This window comes from Bison bison, unplaced genomic scaffold, assembly GCF_000754665.1.
Source record: "Bison bison bison isolate TAMUID 2011002044 unplaced genomic scaffold, Bison_UMD1.0 scf7180017864134, whole genome shotgun sequence".
Classification (NCBI taxonomy): domain Eukaryota; kingdom Metazoa; phylum Chordata; class Mammalia; order Artiodactyla; family Bovidae; genus Bison; species Bison bison.
In genome coordinates this window covers 5,241,685-5,258,052 of record NW_011494706.1, presented here as the reverse complement: position 1 = coordinate 5,258,052, position 16,368 = coordinate 5,241,685, and positions in this window count along the sequence as shown.

The following is a 16,368-nucleotide window of genomic DNA, read 5'->3' as shown; positions in this document are numbered from 1 at the left end:
GGCAGGGGAAGTAATCTGGATTGTGACTGACGTAAATTACTCATACAAGTATTTCAAGTCATCTCATATATACCTGGCCCCGTCTACGTAAATACAAGTCATGAGAAATCCCAGAAAAAATAAACCATGTTCTCCGTTCTTATGAAGCTGACCCTCCCAAGCACAGACAGATATGAACATGAACAATTCTAACACAAGTCACAAAATTATGATGCATCCAAAGTCATGTATAAATGACATTGTTTAGAGGGCTCTAGGTTAAGGAGGGGAATGCTCCATTCACATCAAGAAAGATTACCCAGCTAAAGCACAACATCTGAGATGCACCATAAACAGTACTTAGAATAGACCAAGGAGAGTCCAGTCTAAAGAAAAAAAGATAGCAAAATCACAGAAATGGAAGAATAGGGTGAGATGAAGGGACAGTGATGGTCTGGAAGCGCTGGGCATGGGGAAATACTTCACTTCGTGTTTGTGTTTGTCCCCTTGTATGTTTGTGGGGGAGTGTTACATTTCTTGCATATGATATCCCTATCACTCTCTCGGAAGCATATAATTGACAAAGCACTGGCCTCAGACTCAGGAAACCTTGAATTCAATTCCAGTGACTGTGCGACCGTGGGTAAGTAATGTATCTTTTTGATGTGAGGTTTCCTCTTCTGTGAAATGGAGAAGATAATCACATCTGAGAGAAAAGTCCAGGGTTGCAATAAGATAATATACCTTTGAAAACATCCTGCATTATAAAGATGTTGAAAACGCTGAAGATCATTCCTCACAGGTGCTCATAAAGGGTTTCATTGTTTCATAAATCAGTACAACCAGAACTACACATCTTTATGTAATTATCAGTTTTGCTTGACAGTTTCCACTGGAGATGACTCTGTCACAGCAAAATTGAACCCACCATTACTCTTCTAAAAAATTTAGACACCAAATAATGACACCAATATCAACATCATCTGGAATAGTTAACTGTGTTTAATTTTGGGTTTGAGATTTCTGTTAGGGAGCGATGGTATATCACTTTTATTAGAAAAAAAATTCCCAGAATCTAACATGGTTGTTATCACTTTCTTCAGGAATATTACAGTTTATGAAAGTTCAGGATAGCATTATAAATTCTGAAAATTAAGGAGGAGAAAAAAGAAAGTACAGAGGGGATAATGGAATAGTTAAGAGGTGATGCTATTTCATTTCCTCTCTGTGTCTGGAAGATATCTCCTGGAAAATTCACGTGAAGTTCAAGAATCAAAATAAGAAGCTTCATTGTTTGAAATTCATATGTAAATCTATATTTAATAAAGATTCTATTTCTTCAATCTCCAATTAAAAAGTTTGACTTTTTTCCTCCTAGAGTGGCATTTTGATATATAAAACTTGTCAGAAGCTCCCAACTGCTTAAGAAAATGTTCCATATTAGAATTTCCATATCTGAATTTCCATCATTACTAATTGCAAACCAGCTTTCTTTTGAAACTCATTTTCAAATACCATTTCAATTTCATGTAATTTTAATGCTTCCTTGTGTCCACAATAGCAAGCAGATATTACTAAAATGAATTTTAGTAATATTCTCTGTTTTGAGTAGTGGAGAACACCTAAATCTCAATGAAATAAATGGTAATGTAGTGTATATCATGCTTTCAAAAAACTGTACAAATACCATTTGGCATGGGCAAATAAAAGAGTCACCTCCAAAACTGACATGGCTACTCATAAATGATGTAAGAACAATCCTTGTCACTGGTCTTTCAGTGATACCTAATGTAATGGATTAAAAAAAAAAAAAATTCCAGGTAGAGTCTACTGTGTGGACTTCCTGGAAAGAGCAGTAGTTTGAAAGCTGGAGAACATGAGCAAGTCACTGAACTTCTCAGGACCTTATCTCCTCCTTGACAAAAATGAGAGGCTAGCCCCAGATAGACTTTCTAAAAGCAAAATAAGCAAGTGAACAAACAAACAAAAAACATGATTCTAGTCATCACTTATTTCCCAGTTACAAACAGTAAAGATGCAAAGGAGCTCCGCAGCAAATCATCTCAGAAAACGATCAGCAACAAGATCAGAAAACTAAGTCACATTGTTAAGAACTACAAGTTCTTATATCTCCATCTTTTCTCTGCTTTGCTCCCCACCCTAGCGGGGGAGGTGGGGTGGAACAGAAGAGAATTGTTGGAGCAGACTACGAGAGACTGCTGAAATGTATTAGGAGAGAAATAAAGCTATTTAGTTCGTCATGTTTGGTTCCAAATGGATCTCTGGTAGTCATCCTTTAATGCATCTCTCTTGGCAGACACTGAGTCAGAAGAGAACCTGTCGCTCTCTTAGATCAGATACAGCTCCTAAATTGTTTCCACGGTGAGTTCTTCCACCTCCATAGCTCTCGGAGCAGTTAACATACACTGACATTTTATGGCAGACTATTTTTAAAGTGTAAAACTTTCTTCTCAGATAGGTGGCAAATCCCGTTTTGAGGAACAAAGCACACTGCCTTTTGTTTGCATTTGGGACCCTTCTGAAACCACAGTCCATACATAGATCAAGGTTTTCCATACGGTGGTTTTCAATAAATACTTGCTTGTGAATTAGTAAATTAATATGGTAGGGAGGCTCTGTAATAGCTCCCAATCACCCCCACCTTCTAATATTCAAGTCTTGGTATTATCCTTTCCCCTTGATTGTGGGCCAGACTTAAGTGATTCCAATGAATAGAGTACAGAAGAGTGATGGGATATCACTGGCCAAGATGAGGTCACAGAAAGATGACTTCCATCTTGCTTGTCATCTCTCACTCTTTCTCAGAGTCCTTGACCTAGGAAAAGCAAGTGGCCATATTGCAAATGGCCCTGAAAAGTGAAAGTGAAAGTGAAGTAGCTCAGTCGTGTCCGACTCTTTGCAACCCCATGGACCAGGCTTCTCCCTCCATGGGATTCTCCAGGCAAGAGTACTACAGTGGGTTGCCATTTGCTTCTCCAGGGGATCTTCCCCACCCAGGGATCAAACTGCATTGCACGCAGATGGTTTAACCTCTGAGCCACCGGGGGAGCCCTGAAGAGAAACCCATACGGCAAGTAACTGATGTCTCCAGCCAACAACCACCATGACCATGTCAACAACCATGGGAGTGTATTCTCCCCAAGTCAAGCCTTGGGATGACTTGGATCCCAACCAACAATTTGATTGCAGCATTGTGAGAATTTGTGGCTCATAGAAGCTTTGAGATTATAAATGTTTGTTATTTTAAGCCTCTAGGTTTGGAGGGCGAATTGTTATGCAGCAATAGAAAACTAGTGCAATTAGCAAAACAATGAAAATCTCCAAACATCAGGAATGTAACATTCAGGGATGTCTAAGCTTCTTGTGTTGATTTCCTTTGAAGGTATATTAGGGAAAAAAAAAATCCCATCACCAGTATTCCTCACTGCCACCCCATTCACACATACTGTGCACACATGCTAAGTCCCTTCAGCCGAAGCTGATTCTTTGTGACCCTACGGACTGTAAAGCCTGCCAGGCTCCTCTGTCCATGGGATTCTCCAGGCAAGAATACTGGAGCGGGTTGCCATGCCCTCCTCCAGGGGATCTTCCCAACCCAGGGATTGAACCCACGTCTCTTGCTTGGCAGGCAGGTTCTGCACCACTAGTGGGAAGGACTAGACACACATGAACCCTCAAGTAAAATGAACCAAGAAACTGTTTCTACACTTACAATTTTTTGTTGGTCCATAACCATTTGCCTGCCATTAGAAAGCTCAATCTAAAAATCAGATTGAGAATGGAGAGGTTGATGTATGGTCTTGACTAAAGAAGTAATTGAAGATGTGTTCACCCACAAAGACAGTCCACTGTAACCCAGATGAAGAGGCCAAATGGCTAGTGCTTCCTCTGTCAGCAAACCAGTCGACGACTGAGTGTGTCTGCCTGGAACTCTCTCCTCGGTGCTGGCTGGAGGAGGCAGATGGGGATAATGCGAAAAGTATCCCACCCTGACTCAATGACTCAGTCTCAACGTGTAGAAATAGGAAGCTTTATATCAATTCCTCAACTTTGAGTTAAGCCTGTAAGTCCAGAGAGAGGAAAATATTGGGTGGATAGCAGTCAACCCATGGAAAAAGAAAAGCACATATTTGGAGGGCAACATGAAGACTCAAAACCTTTAAATATATTCTGGAAAAAAGAAAAAAAAAAAGAGAGAGAGAGAGCATCTGGGTTTCTCATTAAGGCCAACATACTCAGAAGACTGGCCATTTTCTGCCAAGTTCTGCTGCCATATGCCAAAGGGTTTTGTTTTATTTTGTTTTGTTCTTTAAAGCTTTCTCAGCTCACTGCCTATACCTCACCCATCTGGGGCACTTTCTGTGCATCTGTGTGATACTGTGAAACCAGTAAGTCCAGGACTGAGACAAACAGAACAAAGTGAACGTGTTAGTCACTCAGTCATATCCGTCTCTTTGTGACCCTGTGGACTGCAGTCCTCCAGGCTCCTCTGTCCACGGGGTTCTCCAGGCAAGAGTACTGGAATGGGTCACATTTCCCTCTCCAGGGGATCTTCCCAACCCAAGGATCAAACCCAGGTCCCCTGCATTGAAGGTAGGTTCTTTACCATCTGAGCCACAAACATCTCTACCTCAAAGCATAGCAACCATGACTTCCAGCTTTCCTAACGAAGCAACAGGTTCCTCTTTCTCCAAGGTTCTACTGACCTTGGCATGTATAAAGTCCTAGAAGTAAAAGTTGCTTGTGCTTGGTGCTGGCTCCCTAGAATGTGTGTGTGCTAGAAGCCAGAAGAGCTGAAGATTAGCAGTAGTGGCGAGTGGACTCAGTGGCTGCAGCTCAAGGGCTTAGCTGCCCTGAGGTATGGAGGATCTTCCCAGACCAGGAATTGAACCTATGCCCCCTGACTGGTTCAGGCAATAAAGAATCTGCCTGCAATGAAGGAAACCTGGGTTCAATCTCTGGGTGGGAGAGATCTCCTGGAGAAGGGAATGGCTACCCACTCCAGTATTCTTGCCTGAAGAATTCCATGGACAGAGGAGCCTGGCAGGCTACAGTCCATGGGGTCACAAAAGAGTCGGACATGATTGAGTGACTAACACACTCCTGACTAGGCAGGCAGATTCTTAACCACTGGCCCACTTGGGAAGAATCCGTACCACTGTATCTTGATTCTTTTTCCTCACGCCCCTTATCCAATCCAGGTCCTTTGGCCCCACTTTCAGAGCTTATCCTAAATCCAGCCACCCTCTCCACAGCCATCAACATGAGTGGGCCTCTCTTGTGGGCCACTGCAAGCCTCCTGCCCCTGCCACCCTCAAATACGGCACCAGTGATGGTCTAAAAACAGAAATCTCAAACCCTCTGATGGTGTCCAGTTCTGTACAGCCCTTCAGGATCTGTTGCCTGTTTTGTCTCTCCAGAACAACCTCCCACTACCTCCCCTAGGCTGCACTGATGCTCCTCAGTAGGGCCTACTCATTCCCTCCTCAGGCCTCACGCCGCTTTTTCCGTGGGGTACTCTTACCACATGGCCATGGGTGTCACACTCTCTCTTCATTTCATTTTCTGCTCAGTGAGTGTCCCTCCCTCAGAAAGGTGTTCCCTGAAGCCCTGTCTCAAATAGCCCTCCACAATGTTCACATTCTTCATCACACCTCAATTCCTTATCTCTACCTGGAATGATACTGGATATGTACTTATTTTGAGGAAATAAGTTTCATTTTCTCTGCCTTTTTATTTGTGTATCTTCAACACTTAGAGAAATCCCCAGTAGATCCTCAATAAATATTCTTGACTCAGAGGGGACTGAACAATTTTCCACGTGGGCTGAACAAGCCGGTAGCCCCACGAGGACACCGTTCTGAGTGAGGAGTTTGCTCCTGCTGACCTTGACGGCTCAGCTGTTACACTGTTAACCTGGAGCCTTACTGGTGGCAGCTGAAAAAGCCCTGGGTGGACCACATGCACTCCTGTGCCCAAACCCTACAGCCTGATTGCTGCACTCACCAGAGGGGCAGGGCTCTGCCTGTCAGGCATGGCGTTCACCTAAGTGAGAAGGTGGTAAGGTGTTCTTTTGTTTTATGCCCAGCCAAGGGCACTTCATGCCAAGCCTGGCTTGGATGCTTGTGATACAGCTCTTCAAATATACTCGTGCAGCCACTTTTCTGGGATCTAAGGCTGCTACCAAGAGAGTGAGGTCAGGGTGAATTCTGGCAGTGACTATCAGAAAGGAACCTGAAGCAGGGTTTCAACGTCTGACCCTCAGCAGAGAAGACACTCAAAACGCACCCTTCTCCCCCAAGCTCTGTTCATTCAACTCTCAAAAATATTTTAAAAAAAAAGAAAAAGAAAAATATCAAGGGGCTTTCCTGTTGGCTCAGTGGTAAAGAATCCACCTGCCAATGCAGGAGACATGGGTTTGATCCCTGATCTGGGAAGATGCCACGTGCTGAGGTGCATCAAAGTCTGTGTGCCACAGCTACTGAAGACCACGTGCCTTAGAGCCTGTGCTCCGCAATGAGAGAAGCCACAACAGCGAGAAGACCACACACAGCAGCTGGAGAGTGGCCCCTGCTTGCCGCGGCCAGAGAAAAGCCTGCAGGAACAAAGACCCAGCACCCAGCGCGGCCAAAAATTCATAAAACTCTTTTTTTAAAAAAGCCAACCCTCAAAACAGATATGGAGTGCTGATTGCACTCTTCCTATAAGTCACACTTGATTGTTATATCAATTTGTGTAATTAAACAGGACTCTGCAGGGCAGTTTCCTAACCCCATATATCAGTGGATATGTTAAAGTAAGATGATACACACCTAGACAGCCCCAAGCCCAAGGCTTGAATGAACCAAATGTTCTACTGCCTGTGAGAAAAATAGGACATGTTAATACTTCTCAAAAGTATGACATTAGAAAATGTTCCAGACTGAGCATCCACTTAATAATAGGCCCTTTGCTAAGCTGCTAAACACAGGTGGTTATAAAGATAAGTATCATCTCTGCCCTACAAGAGGTGATCTTCTAGTAGGAGAGAGATACAGTGATGTGAGTGATAAACCCAAATACGTGCTAGGTAAAAATGATATAACCAGGCAAAGCCAGGAAATACTTTACAAAGGAGATGACGGTTAAACTGAGCCTGAGAGTGAGCAGGAGGCTGCCAGGTCATTTCAAGCAAAGGGAACAGCATCAGCAATGGCCTAATAGAGCCTGACTGTTAAAGAAATTTCTCTCTCCAGTCTCATCTTCCAACATATCTCCCTAGCCACTTCTGTTCCAGTCACAGTGATCTACTTTTTGTTCTGTGAGTAGGAATGAGCTGCTCTTTCTCCTCTTTGCAAATGATCTTCTCTCTACCTAAAGCAGTTTCTCAATACCCAAGCCTTGGATCTAAATAATACCTTTTCAACCTTTAGGTCTTAACTAAATCTGAGTCGGATGTCGCTACCTTTTTCCCTGATTACATGCCATAACTTCCCTGCTATAGAACATAACAGTCTCTAAGGTAAACCCCTGCAGACTCTATATTCCTTGTAAATTGCACATTCCAAGAGGACAAGACCACCTCTCTTCTGATCACCACTATATCCCCAGCGTCTAGCAAAATATCTGCTACATAGCTGGCAATGCGTGCAGAATGAGTCAATTGTTCAACATTTCCAAGCATAGGATGGGGTGGAGAAAAGGATATTGAGAAGTGGTACATATATACAGTGGAATATTACTCAGCCATTAAAATGAATGAAGTAATGCCATTTGTAGTAACATGGATGGATCTAGAGATTGTCATACAGAGTGAAGTAAATCAGAGAAGGAGGGAAATCTTATGACATTCTTTATACGTGGAAGCTAAAAAGAAATTATAAAAATGAACATACTTATAAAACAGAAAGAGACTCATAGACTTAGAGAACAACCTTATGGTTGCTTGGGGAGGGGAGGATGAGGGGAAGGGATAATTAGAGAGTTTGGGATGGACGTGTACACACTGCTATATTTAAAATGGATAACCAGTGAGGACCTACTGAATAGCACAGGGAACTCTGCTCAGTGTTACGTGGCAGCCTGGATGGGGTGGGGGGAGTTTGGGGGAGAACAGACACACGTGTATGCATGGCTGAGTCCCTTCAGTGTTCACCCGAAACTATCACAACATTGTTACTCAGCTATACCTCAACACAAAACAAAGTTAAACAAAGAAAAAGTTGAATTTATAGATTAAGAATTAAAGCCTGAAGGATCACGAGCACTCTGCTGTGTTTATATGTTACTCTCTGTTCAAGAGGAAGTCATCAGTTCAGTTCAGTTCAGTTCATTTGCTCAGTCGTGTCTGACTTTTTGCGACCCCATGAATTGCAGCTCGCCAGGCCTCCCTGTCCATCACCAACTCCCAGAGCTCACCCAGACTCACGTCCATCAAGTCAATGATGCCATCCAGCCATCTCATCCTCTGTTGTCCCCTTCTCCTCCTGCCTCCAATCCTTCCCAGCATCAGAGTCTTTTCAAATGAGTTAACTCTTTGCATGAGGTGGCCAAAGTACTGGAGTTTCAGCTTTAGCATCATTCCTTCCAAAGAAATCCCAGTGCTGATCTCCTTCAGAATAGATTGGTTGGATCTCCTTGCAGTCCAAGGGACTCTCAAGAGTCTTCTCCAACACCACAGTTCAAAAGCATCAATTCTTTGGCGCTCAGCTTTCTTCACAGTTCAACTCTCACATCCATACATGACCACTGGAAAAACCATAGCCTTGACTAGACGGACCTTTGTTGGCAAAGTAATGTCTCTGCTTTTCAATATGCTATCTAGGTTGGTCATAACTTTCCTTCCAAGAAGCAAGGGTCTTTTAATTTCATGGCTGCAATCACCATCTGCAGTGATTTTGGAGCCCCCAAAAATAAAGTCTGACACTGTTTCCACTGTTTCCCCATCTATTTCCCACGAGGTGATGGGACCAGATGCCATGATCTTCGTTTTCTGAATGTGTAGCTTTAAGCCAAGTTTTTAACTCTCCCACTTTGAGGCCTGGAATAGTGGCAGGGGGCTGTAGACAAGAAGACCGATTGCCAGAGACACTTTAAGAAGTTATATCTCCAGGATCTGATGATTTATTACATGTTTAGGTAAGGGAGTAAGGGGATGACTTACAGAATCAGTAAGACAGAAGATCTATGGGGAATATTTTTATTTTGCTTTTACTTGAGAGAGATGAGTAACATGAACAGTGGGATGGCCCTGGGTATTCACAACTAAAAATATGTCTATTGTTCATTACTGTGTGTCTTGATATTGGCAGCTCAGGAAGCTACTGGGACATTTGCATCCCCACAGGTGGAGAATTCGAAATTTCAAAAGACTGCTTCATAATTAAAACAGGCTAGAAACAGATAGAATGCCTTTTTAAAATAACACAAAGTAAATCATCTTTAAGTTCTTTAAGAAATGGATATTAAGTGGAGGTTGAATCACTAAATCTTGACTTAGGAAAATGACAAATTAACAGCCAATTTTTTTTATTACTCTTTGCCTTCAGATTACGAAGAACTTTACCAAAGATGGAAAAAAAAAAAACAAAGCAAAACAAGCAAACAGCATCTCTCAGGAGATGTTTATCCAAGTGGAAATGCTAGGGAAACAGCCTTATAATAGAGATAGGGAAAAGACATGCTTGATAAGAGAGAAAACTTCAACGTCAAGGGAGGAAATGGTTTTCAGAAAACGTTTTGAAGAGACGCGAGAGGACATGAGGCAATAAACAAATGCTTTCATGTGCGTGGGAGATGAAGTTTTTGAAAGGACCAGAAAATCAAGAGGGCTGAGTACAGAGCGAGAATAACGTTTACGGAAGATGAGAAAAATAGGAGGGAGAGATGGAAGCAGACTTGCTGTTAGAGGAAACAATGACAAAGTGGCCCCTCAAATCTCACCCTGAGCTGCAGGAACACAGAGGTCACAAACAGGTTTAGAACACCATCAGAATGCCTTGATTTAGTCATCAAAGCCTTAGTTTTCTCATCTATAAAAAAGAGACCCAGTTAAGGTTTGTATCGATCATCTCAGGCTGTCATAAAAAAATACCATATACTGGGTAGCTTAAACAACAGACATTTATTTTTTCACAGTTCCAGAGGCTCACAGTCCAAGATCTAAGGTCTGGGAGAGGCTGTTTCCAGCAAGGGCTCCTTTCTTTGTTGGCAGACTGCACCTCCTCACAAGGTGAACAGGGAGGAAAGAATTGTGATGTCTCTTCTCATAAAGGCACTAGGGCACATGAAATTAAAAGACACTTGCTCCTTGGAAGGAGAACTATGACAAACCTAGACAGCATACTGGAAAAAAAAAGCAGAGACATCACTTTGCCAACAAAGCTCCATCTAGTCAAAGCTATAGTTTTTCCAGTAGTCTTGTACAGATGTGAGAGTTGGACCACAAAGAAGGCTGAGTGAACTGACGCTTTCAAATTATGGTATGGGAGAAGACTCTTGAGAGTCCCTTGGACTGCAAGGAGATCAAACAAGTCCATCCTAAAGGAAATCAATCCTGAATATTCATTGGAAGGACTAATGCTTAAGCTCCAATACTTTGGCCACTTGATGCAAAGAGTCAACTCATTAGAAAAGACCCTGATGCTGGGAAAGATTGAAGGTAGGAGGAGAAGGAGGTGACAGAAGATGAGATGGATGGCACCACTGACAACGGACATGAGCTTGAGCAAACTCCGGTACATAGTGACAGACAGGGAAGCCTGGCGTGCTGCAGTTCGTGGGGTTGTAAAGAGCCAGACACAACTTAGCAGCTGAACAACAATGACAAGGTTGATAGAAGAAATGTGTGAAATGATGCAAAGTACATTGCGTCTGGCACATAGTAAGCGCTAAACAAATGTTGGCTGATTTTATCCATACATCATTGTTCAAGGCGTCAGCTCTACACTTTTTTTTAATATATTTTTTAAGGAATTCTACAGATGGAAAAGGTACCTGTTCCCTACTGTCCCTGACAATTGACCAGCTGTCCAGCATACTAACATGTCCTCGGGCCTGTTTTAGAAACACCACCCAGCGCAGAACTAGACACAAAAGAAGCAGAGTCATGGAGAGATGGTAGAGGAAGAAGAGGAGAAGGTGGGGAGGGAGGGAAAGGATAAGGAAAGAGTGAGACCCAGCAGATTCGCTCTTCTTCCTACATGCTTACAGTGTGCAGCCAAGTTGTCTGATGCAAGAAGGAACATCCAAACCACCACCTCCGGCGGTGTTCACTGCAACTTTCCATTGCGAAGGAGATAAAAGTGCCACTTTCAGACATTCCAGCACTGGTCTCCTGCTATTCCATTCAAAGACCGTGGTCAGCAGATCAGACCAACATCTCAGGTAGTCACAAACTTGATTGGGAGGTTCTTTTGACTTATAGGGCTTCCCCAGTGGTTCAGACAGTAAAGTGTCTGCCAGCGGTTCGGGAGACCTGGGTTCAATCCCTGGGTTGGGAAGATCCTCTGAAGAAGGAAATAGCAACCCACTCCACTATGCTAATGCTAAGTCACTTCAGTCGTGTCCGACTCTGTGTGACCCCATAGACGGCAGCCCACCAGGCTCCGCTGTCCCTGGGATTCTCCAGGCAAGAATACTGGAGTGGGTTGCCATTTCCTTCTCCAACGCATGAAAGAGAAAAGTGAAAGTGAAGTCGCTCAGTCGTGTCCGACTCTTAGCGACCCCATGGACTGCAGCCTACCAGGCTCCTCTGTCCATGGATTTTCCAGGCAAGAATACTGGAGTGGGGTGCCATTGCCTTCTCCGCCCACTCCACTACTCTTGCCTGGAAAATCCCATGGACAGAGGAGTCTGGCAGGCTACAGTCCATGGGGCTGCAAAGAGTTGAACACAACTGAGAGACTTTACTCTCTGACTTATAACAATCTTTGAGCTTGGAAGACATGCTGCTACTTTTACTCCAGAAAGTGAAAAGTGAAAGTGAAGTTGCTCAGTCATGTCCAACTCTTTGCGACCCCATGGACTGTAGCCTACCAGGCTCCTCCCTCCATGGGATTCTCCAGGCAAGAGTACTGGAGTGGGTTGCCATTTCCTTCTCCAAGGTAACTGTAAAAATAGGAGCAAAGGGTAAGTACAGCTATGAATTTAAAGGGTTCATGGACATATAAAAAACACTTTTATTTATTTATTTTTGGCTACACTGAGTCCTCATTTCTGCACACAGTCTTTCTCTTGTTGCAGAGCATGGGCTCTGGAGAGTATGGGCTCATTAGTTGGGGCACACGAGCTCAGTTGTCCCAAGGCATGTAAAATTTTCCCAGATCAGGGATTGAACCCATGACCAAGAAACTTGGACTTCCCTGGGGATCTAGGGGTAAAGAATCCACCTGCCAATGCTTTTTCATTCCCTGTCATAGATTTTAAAATAAAAATACAGCTAGAAAGCCACTGTATTGCAAATCAGGAAAATGCATCCTGAGTCACTTAAATGATCACAGACCCACTGTGATATATTTTTAAACTACCTTCGAAAAGGGGTGAGAAGTGCTAAGTTGAAACAAGGCCCCACTTGGCTCTACTATAACTAGAAAGGCCATCGTTTGTTTGGTGCCTGGAATGGCAGGCCCTTTACAAATACTATTTCACTCACTTCTTCTAGTAATCCTGTTAAGGTTGCTATTATTTTAACCATTTTACAAATAAGTAAACCAAAGAGCTTGCCCAAAGTATGACAACAAATAAATGAAGGTTAGAATTCAAACCATATCTGACTCCAGGTGCATCTTCTCTTTTTTATATCAGAATCATCATCCTTAGGGTGTTGGGACATGTGAGCCTGACTAGAAAAATGGGCCAGGCTGCTTTAAAAAAAAAAATCATGTTGATTCTTAAATCCATGTATTTATTTTTCAGTATTGTTCTTATGAGTATTTACTTTCTCAAATTTGTTTTTTTAAAAAATCACCTGAAAAATGCCTCAATACTGAAAAATTGCTCTACCAATCTAGTCACTTGATCATGTAATGGGCTTTTTAGTTTCAATCTAGAGCAGAAGACTTGGGTTGCAGTTCAGTGTTACTACTTCATAAGCATGTGATTTCGGGCAAATTGCTCATCTCCTCTTAGGATGAATTCCTGAGGGAGCATTATTACCTATGTCACAGGGAAATTTTAAGAATTACATAAAGTGAAGTCTGAAAAGCACAGTCAACTGCCGCATCAGTGTTTATATTTTAAAAGCAGGCGAAAACATTGCCAACATCTCTAGTTCTGAAGTAGGGAAAACAGGAGAGACTGTAAGGATTTTTACAAAGAACCTAATGCCTGAGATTTAGGACTCATTACCATGTAAACTCCAGACATAATCAAAGTTGTTTTCAAGCCTCATTGTTCCAATCTAGTTTATCTCTTTTCTCCCCCAGTTATTTTGATGGGTTTTTACAAACTATACAGACTTCAATAACTCACTCTCTAATAATATACTCTGGATAATTGTTAGCTTCGTGAAATGCAATTGCCTATACTTTAAGTTATAATTAAAGGCATTACTTAAACCCTCAAGTGGCCTCTGGAAATCTGAAAATGGAAGCTGAATTCATAAATGCTAGTGAAGAATAGGAAATCACAGAACCCTAAATCAAGCAACTTCAATTCACGTGAACTCAACTGAAAGAAAAGCCCCCTCTTGTTTTGGTTATCACCATCAGGCTTACGGGGACATTAACAACACCTGCGCTACAACTGCTAAATGAGAAAACTGGACTCTTTAAAGTTCAGTACATTTACTGACGGAAAAACCTTTGTAATTCAGCTGAACAGAGAAAATAAAATGCAGGTTTAAAAGGCCCGCTGAGTAAGGGGCAATTCTAATCACAAAATAAGTCCAAATGTGCCTATGTGGCATGTGACTGAGTGAGAATGGTGAGGTCTGTAAATCAGACGTTCCATGATTTGATCAATCTGGGACCATTTTCCTCCTTTCTCATGATATTATTCACTGAGTAATATCATGAATATCGTTGTTGGAGAATGACCTGATGAATCATATAGGAAGATCCAGAGGTCATTGCCATCCTTGACAGCTTCATTATTCTATTTTATTTTTTTAAGAAATCAAGCATTTGTCCACAATTTAATAACCTTGCCAGAAGAATTCTATTGCACTCACTATTTAAAATGAAGTTAAGATCATCTCACCCTTAATTCCTGGTCCAAGTTGTATCTTTTTTTCATCACTGCTTAAGCCTTAATTCTCTCATATGTTCATTAGAGTGCACACGCATGCGTGCACAGTCGTGTCTGACTCTTTGCAACCCCACGGACTGTAGCCCACCAGACTCCTCTGTCCATGGGGCTTCCTAAGCAATAATACTAGAGTGGGTTGCCCTTTCCTTCTCCAGGGGATCTTCCCAACCCAGGGATCAAACCCTCGTCTCCTGTGTCTCCTAGATTGGCAGGCAGATTCTTTACCACTGAGCCACTTAATACCACAAAAAAACTAAAATCAACCCTTCCTACCTACACAGGCCATTAAAATATAAAACATAAGTCTTTAAATATAGAACTAAATTCCCCTCTGAATAGTCAACAATAGCTTTAACTTTCCTATTAAGTTCTAGTTAATACACATTATTTTTTATTCTTACTGCTCAAGTGCTATCACTAAGATGAATAAGCCATGAGCCCTCCTCTCAAAGAAGGGCTTTTCACAAAAAAGTAAAACTCACATGACACCTCTATTATAAAATGTAGATGGTGTCCAGTTCATGATCCCATCTTTCATTGAAGACCTATGAAGTGAAGTGAAAGTCATTCAGTCATGTCTGACTCTTTGTGACCCCATGGACTATACAGTCCAAGGCATTCTCCAGGCTAGAATACGGGAGTGGGTAGCCTTTCCCTTCTCTAGGGGATCTTCCCAACCCGGGGATCAAACCTCGGTCTCCTGCATTGCAGGCGGATTTTTTACCAACTGAGCCACAAGAGAAGCCCAAGAATACTGGAGAGGGTAGCCTCTCCCTTCTCCAGGGGATCTTCCCAGGAATCGAACAGAGGTCTTCTGCATTGCAGGAGGATTGATTTTCTCTTCGATTATCTCTTGCTATATCTCTCAACTAATGTTATTATCTGGACCACTTTTTTTTTTTCCTAATTAGAATCAGATTAATAGAGAAGAAAATGGCCTGACATCATTGAGACCAACCTACCATTTTATAGGTGAATTGTCCTGAAGAATACTATGCTGGGTATAAGAAAGTACTTAAAATCTATCAGATAAAACTCAATGATAAGCATTCAACTTCTAGTGCAAAATTATTTTATCCCTGGAATTATAATCCAAGAGAAGAAATCTCATGGTACAGTTCTGATTTCTAACTATTCAGAAATGAGTAGGTTGTGTACTCAGCAGGTCTGCTGAGCCTAATTGCTGGCTCAGACCTTGTCCAGAAGCACCAGAAAAGTGAGAGATGAATTCTTGGTCTAAAGGATCAGACATTAGGCTAAATATCTGAAGGCACTTAAGGTATATACATAACACACTGGAGATCTTGGAGAGCTCACAGTCTTCCTCTGAAGATTCACGTTTATAAGGGCCCTACCACTCGCTCTACTCAGGAACTCCTTTGTTCAGAAACCGGGAAATTCAGCTGGCTCCACTCTTTACCTTTCAGTGATGAGCCAGGCTCCTTCTTCCCCTGAACAGATTTAATGGACCCTGGATCCTGTGGTCCTACAGAATGCATCCGAAGATACATAGAGCCATTCTCAAAAACTCTCCAATCTATAACATATGTAGGGCCCAAATAAAACACACTTAGCTATCTTAAACCTAAAAATAATAACCACACAGAGAAAAGAAGAATTAGGTTGTACATTTGTTAGAGTTCTTTATGGTACTTCTATTGCAAATGGTAACTTTTTAAATGTTAGTATAACCTAATACTTTTATATTAATTTTGTTTATATGAAAATTTGAGGTGACTATGTCCTTGAGGGTAAGCTTTGTCTTTTTCATCAGTATATTTTTAAAAGTTGGCAAAGTGCTTTGGACATTATTAATGTTTGTTGATTGAATGAAAGGATGAATAAATGAATATAAGTGAAATTAAGACATATTTCTTACTGACAGACACTAATGACTAAAAAAGGGTTCCAACAAATGAACAGAGTTGACAATTAAAGTGTAAATAGGAATCTAATGAATGCTTTAATTGATCTTCCCTGCTTTAAAATGTAGCCAGGATTTTTTAACCTTGAGATACAATGCTTAGCAAATTAGTAGACTGTCCTTGTGCAAAACTCTCTTTAATCAATCTAATAGTTGTCAACCCAACTAAAGGCTTTAAGACATCTGCCAAATTAGCATTTCATTTTGTTACTCTTAAT